This window comes from Artibeus jamaicensis, unplaced genomic scaffold (assembly GCF_021234435.1).
Source record: "Artibeus jamaicensis isolate MK-2021 breed Jamaican fruit bat unplaced genomic scaffold, CSHL_Jam_final contig_1832, whole genome shotgun sequence".
NCBI classification, from domain to species: domain Eukaryota; kingdom Metazoa; phylum Chordata; class Mammalia; order Chiroptera; family Phyllostomidae; genus Artibeus; species Artibeus jamaicensis.
In genome coordinates, this window is record NW_026521362.1 from 5,213,771 (window position 1) to 5,227,841 (window position 14,071).

Genomic DNA, 14,071 nt, shown 5'->3' on the forward strand with positions numbered 1-14,071 from the left:
ACTTTCCAGGGCAGTTGCAAAGGTGTGACAGGCGCATTATGTGCAGGCGAGAAAGGGTTGCCCTGGTCTCTAGGAACATTGTATGGAACTTAATCAATTAATAGAAGAGTATTCTCTCTTTTTCTTAATGGAAATTTGAATTAGACACTATTCTGATATATATTGACCAGCTTGATTAATTTATTTGTCTTAAACCCAGAGGCAAGTTGAGTCATTTAAAATGAGTACCATTAAAGTGAACATTCATAAAAATGGTTGATAGTAGTCAAAAAAAATGAGGGGGAAGTTCCGGGAGAGGAGTCACCCACGTGCATATGCTGATCTGAATATCGGTCCCTCTCACGTCCACCGGCTGTGAGTTCTGGGGTGTCAGTGACCATGAGTGTCTCCTCCATGAGTTTGTATCTCAGTGCCGAGTGCAGTGCCTAGTATGTGACAGGTGTTCAATTGATATGTTGGAACAAAAGAATGAGTGAACTATCAATATTTTTGAACCTACCCTTATGGATAGGTTTTTCTTACCTATGTGTTTGTTTACAGCATACTGCCACATTTAATTCTTAATTCGTATTTAATTCTGCCGTATTTTAAAAGGGATTTGAGGTGATTATGTTTTTCTCATGAGTTCTTATAGTAGAAATCAGACTTATTTCCTTAAAAATGGCCTGAAAACATCATGCAGTACAAATAAATATGTACAGATTTTATTTCTTTGAATTCTGCATGGATCTGCATCTGGGAATACCAGGAATGTACCAGAATTCACTGTAACCAGCTACAGACATTGGAACAGTAAATGGAACAATGGCTCTTTTGGGAAAAGATCCGTGTCATCTTCTTGGTCCTTTAGGCCCTTCTCTTTTTTAGTGAATACATCTGGAATATCCTCCTTTTGCTAGTGAGTAACTTTTGTCCCATGAAAAGAATGAGGTGTTTACAACATAAAATAGTCTCTGGTCGTCCTTTTGAATGTGTTCCTCATGACTGATACCAGTCTTTTGAGAAACCCCGAGTTAGGTTGAGTGACCAGTTACTCATATCACTGCATGCTTACATTCTAGCAAAATCATTGTGTCAGAGTGGATTGAATCTTTCGGAAATACTTTCAGTGTTTGGTTACTTCTCGTATTTAGACCACCAAATAATATTCTGTCATATTTCCATTATTTTTAGTGTGCAGTCTCTAACTTACAGTGATTCAACTTAACAATTTTTCAACTTACAATGGTGTGAAAGCAATATGCGGTCAGTAGAAACTGACTGGGCTAAGCTATAGTGTTGGGTAGGTTCAGTGTATTAAATGCATTTTTGACTTAGGATTTTTTAAAAGATTTTATTTATCTGTTTCTAGAGGGAGGGGAAGGGAAGGAGAAAGAAAGGGGGAGAAACATCAAGAAGAGAAACATCAGTGTGTGGTTGCCTCTCCTGAGCCCCTTGCTGGGGACCTGGCCTGCAACCTAGGCACATGCCCTGACTGGGAATCAAACCAGCGGTCCTTTGGTTAGCAGGCCCACACTCAATCCATTGAGCCACACCAGCCAGGGTGACTTAGGATATTTTTGTTTTACATTGGCTTTATCAGGACCTACACCCATCGTAAGTCAAGAAGCACCTGTACAAGGAACATTGTGATGGACGTGTTTCTCTGAAAGCTTTTTTCATGGTTAAGAGCATTTCGTTTGCTAGACTCCCAGAAATGAAATGACTGGTACAGGATTTGAGAATGCCTGTTCTTCCATGTTACATTAATATTGTGTGTTTTTCCAAAAAATGCCTTTTCACTTCAATAAGAGGATAAGCATGTTGTCTTGTTTTTCACTTACTTGATTAAGACTTTTTCTGTATGTTTGTTACTTTTATTTTGTTACTTTGTTCACTTATTTGAATCCTACTGTTTTTCTTGTGAATGAATCATTCTTTAATACCTGCTTTTGGTCATGTTTTTCAAACTTTCTAGTTTAACCTTTAATTTTTATAATTTTTTAGCATAAAAGTATTTCTTAATGTAAAAAATTACATAAGAAACATGCAATTTCTTTGAAAACCAGAAAAGAGACATAATAGGCAAAAATTTTTTTAAATTGTTCAGTGTCCCATCATCCTAAGAAAACTAGTATCAACAGTTTGGGAGATATATAAATATAAGTATAAATATAAATTTGAGTCAGTGTTTTGAATGTAGAATTCTAAAAACCCCTGTATTTTTACCACAATAAACTATTTTTTACATTTAAAACACTTTAATGGGTGTGTTATATTTACTGTTTGAACTATTACAACTTATTTAATAGTCTTCTGTTGATGTACATTAAGTTGTTCCCCATTTTTCACCATTAAAAACAATAGTGCATTTCGAACTCAAATTTATTTTCCACTTAGTTTACAAATTGAACTGCTGTGTCAAAGTGTATGGATAGTTGAGCGGCATTGTCACCCAGGGCCCAGTGCCTATTGGCATTGCCTGTTGCCTTCCCCAAAGGTTACCCACACCTTGGTCAATTCTTTACTAGTTTCAAGGTTACAGATTTTTAGCCATTAGTATTTAACTTTTCTACCTCTTTAAACTTTTAGTTGGCTACATTAGGCTTTCTTTATGGTTTGTGCCTTTTGTTCAACATTTTTGTGATGGAGAAGCTGGAAAATAACTGTAATCATTGTAGGATATTTTTATTTGTACCCCAGTGGATGATAGTGACTTTCTCTTTATTTCTCCCCTCCCCCCACTAAAATGTTCACAGTTAGTATGGTAAAATCAATGAGGAGGACGTGAGGGGTTTTTTACCTACTGGAATATGTGTTCTGCATTTTAAGTGTTTTAAAGAGTTTGCCTTCTTTGCAGAACCTTCCTAAGTCATATATTGAATACACTTTAAAGGTAAGAAGCATTAAAGTCCTGTGTTAATTCATTTAAATATATATATAGTGACCATCCATCAATACTAAGGGATTTGTTAAATTAGAAGATGAAACATCCTGCCATTAAATTTTTTTACCAGGAGCTTTTAATAACATGGGGAAGTGATAGTTGTCACGTGTGAGGTGGGTTAAAAGCGCAGACTTACATCTAGTGAAACCTCAACTCTGTTTGGGGTAAAGGCATTTAAAAATAGGAAGAAATATTTCTAACATTATATAGTATGGGTTGTTGTAAGTATTATGTTGATATTTTTCTGATTCTTTATGTTTCTGTGTTTTTCAAATATTCTGCATTGAACACATTCCATTGATAATTTAGAGAGTAGTATTTGATCGTTTTTAAAGAATCTTTTAAAATGGGGGTGGGAAAGAATACAAAAATTTTCTTAATAAGCAAATAATATGTAGCTCTGTCTTGGTTTTTTATTTTTTCTTCACCTAACACTGCATTTGGGGCATTTTGAAGATAGACGAAGGTGATTAGTAAAAATTAATTCACTGAGGCAATCCCATTCACAGTCTCCAGTACAAGTTTCAGTGATTTTGATAGAATCCCCATCACTTGATGTTTTACTACTTTAAAGGATTCTTGAGCATAGATAATCTCCATTCAGGTGGTTATTTTTAAAAAATACAAGCAAAATACAGTGAGAGTTAGAAGAAAAGTGGTTATTTGCAGTGGGAGATTCAAGAAGACTCTGAATGTGAGATAGAGTAAAGCAAACACTGGGTGGGAGACCACCTGGGTTACAGACTTAAGTCAGCCATCAGTGTTACAAGGTTTTGTTCTAATTCTCCATGCTGTAAGACCTCAGCTTCTCTGGTTCTCAAAACCTTTCTAGCAATAGCACTTTTTTTCATAAGTGATATTCTGTAGAATCTGTAAAACAGAAACATAATATTAATGTTTTATCTCTGTGTATTTTCTCTAGTTTCCAGTACTATTACTGGGTGAGAACAAGGACAGCTTAATTAAATTAAATTTAATTTAAAATTTACATTGATTTTTAAATTTAATGTGAGTTCACTTTTTAAAAGTGGGAAAATAATTGACAAAAAATGGAAAAGATTGATTTACCTAGACAGAAAGAAAATTATAACTTTAAAATATTTAATGATCTTATTGTACATATAAATGGTATTAACATTTTGGCTTCATTTTAATAAGACTTAATTAAATGATGTGTTTTAAAGAGAGTGTAGTCATTTTTTAAAGAAAATGTAAAATCTTGTTTCAAATCATAAAATCACCTGCTTGTTTTTGTACTTGATAAATGAGAGCCAAATTAAAATGATTTATAGTTTAATGAACTGCTTTATTATTTGCCAGATGAGAACATTATTTTAATAAAAGATGTGACATAAATTTATACATTTTAATGGTGAACATGGCTTGACTATTTTATTTTTATATTTTATCATTTAATTAAATAGCAAAGTCATTTTATTCAGACAAAATCATTTGTTGTTCCTAAAATGAATATGAGCCCACTCATGAAAAAACAAAGTTGAAACGTGAGTGAAAGAGCAATGACACTAAATGGTTAACAGTGGCTTCTCTGGGGAATGGTGCTGTGGAAATGCAAAGTCGACCTTTTATGCCAGTTATGAAAATGACTTAATTATAATGTAAATGTTTATTTTCATTTAATAATTCAATCATTAAATTGTTAGAGTATCAAATTAACTAATAAAAGAGTATTGGTCATAATTTTGATGTTGGAGCAGAAAAGTATAAGAAACAAATATACCTAATGAATATAAACAAATAATTTAAATTTTTCTAGTCTGACAGTATGAAAAATGTCATTAACATGCTGCTTGAGCATTAGAAAACAAGCTAACACTTTAAACAGTTATAAATGTATTAAAACAACTTTTGCTTTAAAAAGATGATTCAGATAGTTCATGCTAAACTTTCTATTGATTTAAGTTGGCAGCAGACAGAATGTAAACAAGCATATATTCTTTCCTGCTGTGTGGAGCCAAGCGCAGTGATTGTGGGCTTATTCAGGACAGTGCTGATGACATCATTTCCATAGTCAGAACAATGCTGCAGCTGGCTCTGTCAGTCCAGGGAGGGAGGGAGCTTTAAAAAGAGCGTGATGTCATTTGCAATTCAGGGGCAGTATTTTAAAGGAAATTAGCTGGAAGTCTACACATTAGTCAAAAGAAACTGCTTTTTCTAAAAAATATTTTTGTTTCTTCAAAGTGGAGCCATACCACACTGCGTAGCCCATTAGGGATTCGGGAAAAGGAACGGTGTTAAAAGTTCTTTGAAGGACGACCTTGGGGAAGAAATTCTATAGGTGTCTGGAATTTAAACCTACATCGTTAATTTCATTTAGGACATTTAACATATGTGTTTCACAGATGTTTCTTATCTGTTCCCTCACATTGTCAGTTGACAAGCATGTAAGTGTGTGAGTCAAAGGACATGAGAGCAGAGTCAGAATCCGCACCCTCCTTGGCTCAGAGGAAACACAAATGAAGTGAGGAGCATTCAATGGATCGATAACGTGGCCAAAAACCCATTAAGTGCATTTCTAGTTTCCTTAGGACAGTATTTTAGCTAGAAATGATTTTTTGGTACCATGTGTATCTCCTTGCTCCCCTTATCCAGTGTCCCAACGTATGTCCTTTGGCTTCTGTGGGGTCGCGCTCAACATGGCTCTTCCAACCCCCATAACGGAAGGCTGGAGAGAGGTTCCTTGGCCAGAAAGAATGTGTACTGCTTTGAAAACGGATTGTAATTCCCTCCTTATCTCCTTTTGGGAGCAGCTTCTTGTCCTGTGACTGCTTCTTGACCTTTTCTCTCTGCTAGTGCACTGTGAGGTAATGTGGTTTAGAGTCACGTGCAAGACACTGTCCCCCTTTGTCAGGGACCCCTTTAAGTCAGTCTGAGTGTCAGGGAGGTGCAGTCCTGCTTTGCTGATCTGTGCCATTGGTGCCCCCTGTAATGTGAGTAATAAAGGCTTTATATGTATGTCCCACCCAGGCAGCGTGTGGTTTTTCTGGCTTACCCGAGCCAGCAGTCGAGTTCCCGGGACTCGACCTCCTGCGTTACAGCTCCCTATATACAACAGCAAAATACTGTAAAATTCAACAGGTGCATGAGTACCTACCAAGTCTTAAAAACTGCTAGGGCTACTTAGAAACATGTAGAAAATGAAACTACGTATGTTCTTAGGTTGCTTAACCTAGAGGGGAAGATGTATAAAATAGCTTGTACAGTGTTAGAAACATAACAAACAGAGGTATTTCTGCTTTTAGTCATAAAATTTCTGGCCTGTGTACCCTTAGAATGGCCCAAAGGTCTGTAAGAAATAAATATGTGCCAGAGTGTCTCTGCCTTTTATTAGACATCAGTCATAAGTTTGGTTTTTTTATTGGGATTTTTTTCATATTTGCACCTGCTGACTTCTCTTTCGCGCCTGTGTTGTGGTCATTCCTCAAGACATGCCTCCACTCTGCTACTCCAAGTCATTCAGTCAAACCTCCCTGTCTATACCTGACTTTTTTGCTTTTTAAAAAAATTTATTGACTTTAGAGAGAGAGGGAAAAAGAGAAACATCAATTTGTTGTTTCAGTTATGCATTCATTGCTTACTTCCTGTATGTGCTCTGACTGGGGATCAAACCTACAACCTAGCATATTGGCATGATGCTCTAACCAACTGAGCTACCTGGCATGGCTAATGTATTGTTTGAAAAGTAGCCCTGGCTGGTGTGGCTCAGTGGATTGAGCACTAGCCTTCAAACCAGAGGGTCACTGGTTCAAGTCCCAGTCTAGGGCACATGACTGGGTTGCAGGCCAGGTCCCCAGTAGGGGTGTGCAAGAGGCAGTCACACACTGACATTTCTCTCCTTTCTCTCTCTCTTCCCCTCTCTAAAAGTAAATAAATAAAACCTTTAAAAAATGAAAAGTTAGTGGATAAGGAACACTTCTAAGTTGAACTTTATGTATATAGAGATTTTCTAGTATACAGACCATTAGTCTTTCTTCCTTCATATACATGAACTACATAAATAAGCCTGCTGAATCTTTTAGTATACAAAAACCAAAACACAAAAGGAATTTTCTACAGATTTACCCACTTATCTGTAAACTTGGTATTCTTCCTAACTTTTCAATACAAGTCACAGATGCCTTGAAGCTGTTTATTTCTCCCATAATTGTTTAGGGCAGGTGTTCCGTTTTGATGGCCAGGCCCTTTCATCTGGTGGCTCCACCATCCCCAAGGCCTCGCTGTCATCTCCATCAAACCCAAAGAAGGGGACAGAGAGCCAGGAGGAGGTAGGTCTGCTTCACAAAGACTTGAGGGCGGCATGTCTCACTTCTCACATTCTGTTGGCAAGAACTAGCTACCTGGCCGCCCCAAGGTGCAAAGGAGGCTGGGAAATGTCATTCTGGGCTGGGCTGCCACTTAACCAGTTACCACCACATCACAGTGGTGGGAAGACTAAGGTATGGTGGACAACCGCCTTCTGTCATGTAGTGTTTGGACAAGTGAACAAATAGTTACAGCACCCCTGTAGAAAATACATTTAACCTGGTGAACTGGGTGACAGATCAAGAGATGCTTTGGGGAGGAGGTGGCTTTTAAGCTGTGTCTTGAAAGAAGAGTGTGAGCTAACCAAGTGCAGAGGATGGACAAGGTTTTAGGCAGAGAAAACATGCAAATACGGCCTATGAAAGAATATGGCCTATTAGGGGGACAGCAGGAGTGCAGTGTGAGTGGCTTGTATTGGGAGCCACGATGGAAAGGTGAGCCAAAAGATTTTTAGAACATAGAGTCCACAAGGTCTGGAATGAGATGCCTAAACGGAGAGAAGCAGCCAGGTCATTGAGAGTCTGGGGCCACCACATGCCAGGCAGAGGGAAGAGCAAGTGCAAAGGCCCCCAGTGGGAATGGGGCCGGAGCGTCTGAGGGAGGAGGCGAGGGCTGAGAGGTGCTGAGAGGCCACCTAGGGCCTTTTAAAGCATGGGGGTCGTCTGGGATTTCCCGCTAAATCCAAGGGAAGTTATTGGAAGATTTTAAGCACGGGAGTGAATTGATTCTGCAATAAGACTCTAAAGTAAGGACATGCAAGTACCTAGTCAGTCACAACAAATATATTCTGACCCCATGCCCCCAAATATAACATTTTCTAAACGGTACATGTCCATGTAGTATGCCAGTGTGGAACTCGTTATCTTAGAGTGACACCGACATGTCTGTTCAAATTAATGTTCTCAGCCATCTCACAGTGAGAACAAGTCAACATGCAACAGGAATAGAGAAAGAAAGCAGGTATGGGGAGAGAAGGGAATGAAAAAATGCCAGTGTTGCTAATTTTAATCTTTAAAAAGTGAACATTCTAGGTATGGTTTTGCAAAAGCCAAGCCAAGATTTAGTGTTGGGGGAGGTCCCCAAAGAATGTCTCCCTCTCATGCAAGAAAATGGTATCATTTCCCCAAAAGGCTGCACCCCAATTCTCTCAGTCTGTGGAAGGTACTGGCCTAACAACTCTGTGCAGAGGATCCTGGGAAGAGTTCAAGAAAAGTTCAAGGGAACTGTAAATCAGAAAACTGTTTCTAAAAAAAGAATCTGGGACATGACGATCTGAAAATGTACTTTTCAAAAGTCCCTTCATTTAACACACACAAAAATCACTTAGGAAAGGGGACAGTCTCAGGTACAGACCGGACCTTAATACAGTTGCCTGTAGGATGTGATGTGAGAGGCTTTTCCAACAGGATCCCTGTTCGGAATGGCTCCCCACAAGCTGGCTAACCCCAGAAGCTTTCTGAAGCACTTGGTATTAAACTGTCTTTCTGTTAGTGATGGTGAGGTTTTTACCTCAGAGTACAATGCAAATGCCCTTACTCCGATAGTGTGGATACATTCATAACTGAATAACAGACAGGAGACCCATTTTTCAGTGTCTCCCGAAGCCCCTAGCTCAGCACACAGAGGGGGCTGGCCCACCTGAGGGTATTGCAATACTTCAATGGACAATTCAAGTCTCCTCCTCCACTTCCTTTCCCCATCTTCAGCAAACAACCTTGTTTATAATTGAAAATGACAACAACAAAAAAACAACCAATGCTATGGGGTATGAACTTGATTTTCCCACCCTCTTGTCTGCACATTCATCTTCCTTGCCCATATTCTGGAATTAGTTCTCTCCAATCACCGAGGCTGATTCAAGGCTTCTTCCATAACTACACTCTTGGTTCCATTTTCCTTTGCATTAACTCCTTAATTGTTCGCTTCCTTCGAAAAACATTTTATTGAGCCCCGGTTGGTGTAGCTCAGTGGATTGAGCGTGGGCCTGCGAATCAAAAGATTGCAGTTCGATTCCCAGTCAGAGCATATGTCTGGGTTGCAGGCCAGTCCCCAGCAGGGGATGCACGAGAGGCAACCATACATCAATATTTCTCTCCCTATCTCCTTCCCTTCCCCTCTAAAGATAAATAAAATCTTAAAAAAAAAAACATTTTATTGAGCTCCTACTATGTGTGCGCCGTTGTGTTTGCTGCCGGGGATACAGCTGTGAAAATTAAGACAGTGGAGGTGGAGCTTCCCTTCTAACAAGAAAAATCTTCATTGGATTTTCAATCTCTTTCTTAAGTGTCCCCACCTCTACAACTTAAAACAGCACCTAATGTCTCCCTATTAAAAAACCAGAAAAATATTGAAAGTTGCAATTTTATGCCCCTTTCTTGATACTATCTATCATTTTCCTTCCCTTGTCATTAGGGGGAAACATATTACAGTATTTGTAAAACATGTGTTCACATGAACTATTTTTAAAGAATCTGTATCTGATACTGTGCACCAAAAAAGCCCCTCAAAAGGGGATATAAACCTAACTGTAGAACTTAGAACTATACGAAATCATTTAAAAAAATACAAGTAAATCTTTATGACCTTGAGATAAGCAAAGACTCAAGAGACATATTACCAAAATATGAGCAATAAGAGAAAAATGGCACATTGGGCTTTATCAAAATTAAAAACTTCAAAGGACGCCCCAGCCATTTAGGACACCACAAGGTGGCGGGTTCTATCCCTGGTTGTGGGGTGTACAGGGGGCAGCCAATCAATGTTTCTCTCTGGCGTCCATGTTTCTCTCCCTCTCATCTTCTCTCCCTCTAAATATCAATCAATCAATAAATTTTTAAAAACTTCAAAAGATTCCGGTAAGAGAATGAAAAGGTAAGCCACACATTGGGACAAAATATGTGCAAATCTTGTATAGCACTTACATCCAGAGTGTACAAAGAGTTTCAAACTTAACAAGAAAATAATTTGATTAAAAAGCAGCCAAAGGTCTGAACAGACATTTCACCAGCACAGACACACTGATGACAAGCACATGAAAAGATGCTCAACAGCATTACTTGTAGGAAAATGTCAATTAAAACCACAAGGAATTATCATTAGAAAGACTGACCAAGCCAAATGTTGGTGAGGGTGAGGAGGAACCGGAACTCATACACGGGTAAGAATGTAAAATAGTTCAGCCACTTTGGAAAACAGTTTATTGATCTCTCAAAAAGTTAAGCCTATACTTATCATGTGACTCAGCCATTTCACAACTAGTTATTTACCCAAGTGAAATAAACACATGCCCATATAAAGACTCGCACACAAAGGTTCAGAGCAGCTTTATTTGTAATTGTCCAGAACTGGAAACAATGTACTTCAGCAGATGCATGGATGAACAAATTGTGTTCTAGCCATACACATATACCCAGTATACAATCAAATACTACTCAGCTATAAAAAGGAATGACCTATTAAATGCAGCACATGTGTGGATCACAAAATTATTATGCTGGATGTTAAGCCAGACGAAGAAGAGAGCCCATTGCATGATTCTGTTTATATAAAATTCTAAACAATGCAGAGTAATCTAGAGTCACAGCAGATCAGTGGTTGCTTGGGAAGGGGTGTTCAGGAGCCATGAGAGGTAGGATTGCGGAGTGGCGTGAGGTATTCAGTACTGTCATAGTGATGACGGTTTCATAAATATATACATATGTCAAAATTTATCAGATTGTATCCTTAAATATGTACAATATATTCGATACCAATTATATCTCAATCAATATATTTGTTTGGTCTTCAAAGGCTGCATAATGTTCAATTCCATTAATGCGACATTATTCCAAAAGCACACATATCAGGGCAGAAACGTACTGGTGGGTTCCAGGGGCTCACTGAGGGTGACAGGAGGGCCCACAGCGTGGGCCAGGGGACACTTTGGGAATAATGGAGCTATTTTGTATTTTTATTAGAGTGATGGCTACATAAATATACACATTTCTCATAGTTCATAGGACTGTACTCGAAAGAGGGTTAATTTTACTGTATATAAATTACACCATATGTTTAAAAATAAAAGATTAAATGATCCTATGAACATCAGTATTGTTTTTGTTAAAATCCCACGTAATAGTACACATATAAAATCAAGTACATTTTTGTAAATCATGTTTATTACTTATATATTTAAACCAAAATACACTTCCAAGTCAAATTTTTAAAACTACAAATTTAATAGCATTCAGTAAGTAGCATTTGTTCAGTAAGACAGGCAGTGTTATTTTGCTGAAAACAGTTGTGACTACAGAATCTTTCTCTGTGACCACCTGCCTCGCCACCCCCATTGCCCGGCACACGACATACTCTCGCCAGTCCTATCCCTCATCCTGGGTGGTCCCTCCCTTCTTCTAACTCTTTCCCCTCTCCTATATTCTCACAGCCACTGCACCCCCAAGGTTCCAGCTCCAACTGTGTCTCAGCCTCGGTATTAGATGTCTGTCATTTTCTGCTCCCCATGGATTTGTAAGATAAGGGGGAAATGGGAGCTTCTGATTGTAAAACTGGAAAAGGAGAAAGAGGACACCACCATGTGGGTTTCACCTGAGAACAGAAAATCTGAAAAGCGAAATGGGAAGGCCACAGTCCCACGGGCTCAAACCCTTTGCCGTGTGCTGGGAAGTCGGTCTCTGTTGCAGGACAGAAGGACCCTTTCTATTGCCTTAGCCTTCGAGGTGCCAGGCCCCAGGCGGCAGGAAAGGGGGAAAAGTCCCACCCCTCACATCTCTGTCCCCTTTCCAGGCTCTGAACAACCTGATGACGGACAACTTAAAGCAGAGCCTCTCATTAATCTTTGTGTCCTCAGTGCCCTGCAGTACCTGACCTGCCGACCAATCAGTGAATGAGTAAATGAGTAGATGGATGAATCGATCAAATTCCTTCAACTGTGATGCACTGAATAGAGATCCAATGATTGAATGGTACAACCCAAACACAACTTAATTTTCACTTCAATTAATTATCACTAAGTATGACAGGGGTGCCTGCTGATAACACCTCGTCGATGTTTGTGTCTTCTAGATGCCCTGTTACCTAGGAAGAAGCTTTGGGGACTGATCTTCACCCAGGTTTCTGTCCAGCTTATATCACCAAAGAGGTCCAGAAGTCCACATGTTTTTAAAATGGAAGGTACAGACTCTAATCTTGGGCGAGTTGGATAACTTCTCTGAGACTCAATCTCTTCAGCAGTAAAATGGGGATAATAATAACTTAGTAGAGTTGGTGCGAGGACCGAATGATCCCATACATGTGATGAGCCTGGCCCACCGCAGGCCACAGAGTAATAGTAAATGTTGACGATTACTCCTCCGCTTCCTCCCGGCCCAGCTGTTACGACTGCCATCACCACCACCATGGCCTTTACTAGTATTTTGCTTTCTATTTCCCATTAAAGATGCAAGTATAATCTTGCATAATTGGAGGAAGTATAGTGAATTCTGACCATTGTTCTCTTCCTTAGGAGAATGTAAGGAATTTCCATCTGGCATAATTTCACCTAGGATCTCCACAAGAAACTATTGCTATTTTATTTAAAGTTAAATAGAGTAAATTTGAATGACTAACCAGCTCCCGGACACATAGAATTGGCCCTTTAGAGAAAAAATGAACCACCAGCTTATTCTCAGGAGGAAAAATGCCACTCAATTAGAATGTATATTTGGTCACATAAATTCTACAAAATTTGTTCTGGAATCTCTAGTCATCTAGGTAAAGGGTGGGTTTCCAAAAGGAGAGGAGAAGGAGGCGGTGCTGCAAGGAGAAATTTGACCTGGCCCGTGGGCCCCGGCTGCAGCGGGAGGCTGGGCAGGCTGGCGGTGGCCTGCCAGCACCTAACAGTGGGGAACTGGAACCCACCGTTCTTCTGACACTGCCTGCATGGGCTGACTCTAACATACAGGACCTACATTGTAGGTTGCAGATAAACAACATGTTTATGTAAGGTTCCTGGGAACTAACTTCAAAAGATACAGACTCTGACCTTTAGGTATCCCAGCTCCAGGAGAATTTCTGACCTTTGTCCACAGAGTCAGGATGACGTGAAGCCAGGATGACTAAATCAGGATGACACGCACTGGACCATCACTGTCCTTCTGAGTGGACTGTGCTCATCTCTGCACAGAGGGAACTTTTCAGCCCCCTTCCTTGAGCTGTGTTCTATTCCCCTCTCCCTCCTTATAAACACCTCTGCCTCACTGAGAGGTGGAGGTGAGCTTTGAGAAATGAGTCTCCCATCTTCTAGGTGACCAGCATCTGAGTAAACCCGTCTTTACATCAGCACCTGCCTCTTGAGCACTGTCTTTCATAGCGGCAGGCAGCCACACCTATGTTCGGTTACAAGCACTTAGGTTGGATGCAGTTCTAAATTGTCCATATCTTAGTGGCCGTATGATTTGGAGCAAATTATGCTCTTAGCCACTTCTTTTAGCTTAGCTTTTCTTCATAAATGGAGATAACATCTACTTTGTCTAAAGATTAAATGAGATCATCCAAATATGGAGGGCAAAAATATTACTAAAAACCTTTAATTTCAGTTGCTTCCACATGAAAGGGGTTCAACAGAAAAAATACCCTTTTATTTATAAAGAATGTTGATGTGCCATCTACTTGTGAGAGGCGAAGCCCCACAACCCCATCTGTATGGGGGAGACTGAGATAAAGCCAGTAGTAAAGATAACTTGCTCTTAATAATGAAGTCATGGGACTTTTAAGTTTTTCCTTGAGGCCCAAGAAAAGGAGCCCAGACCGAGGAACTAGAGGAAAAGCAAATGGGGGGACGAGCCC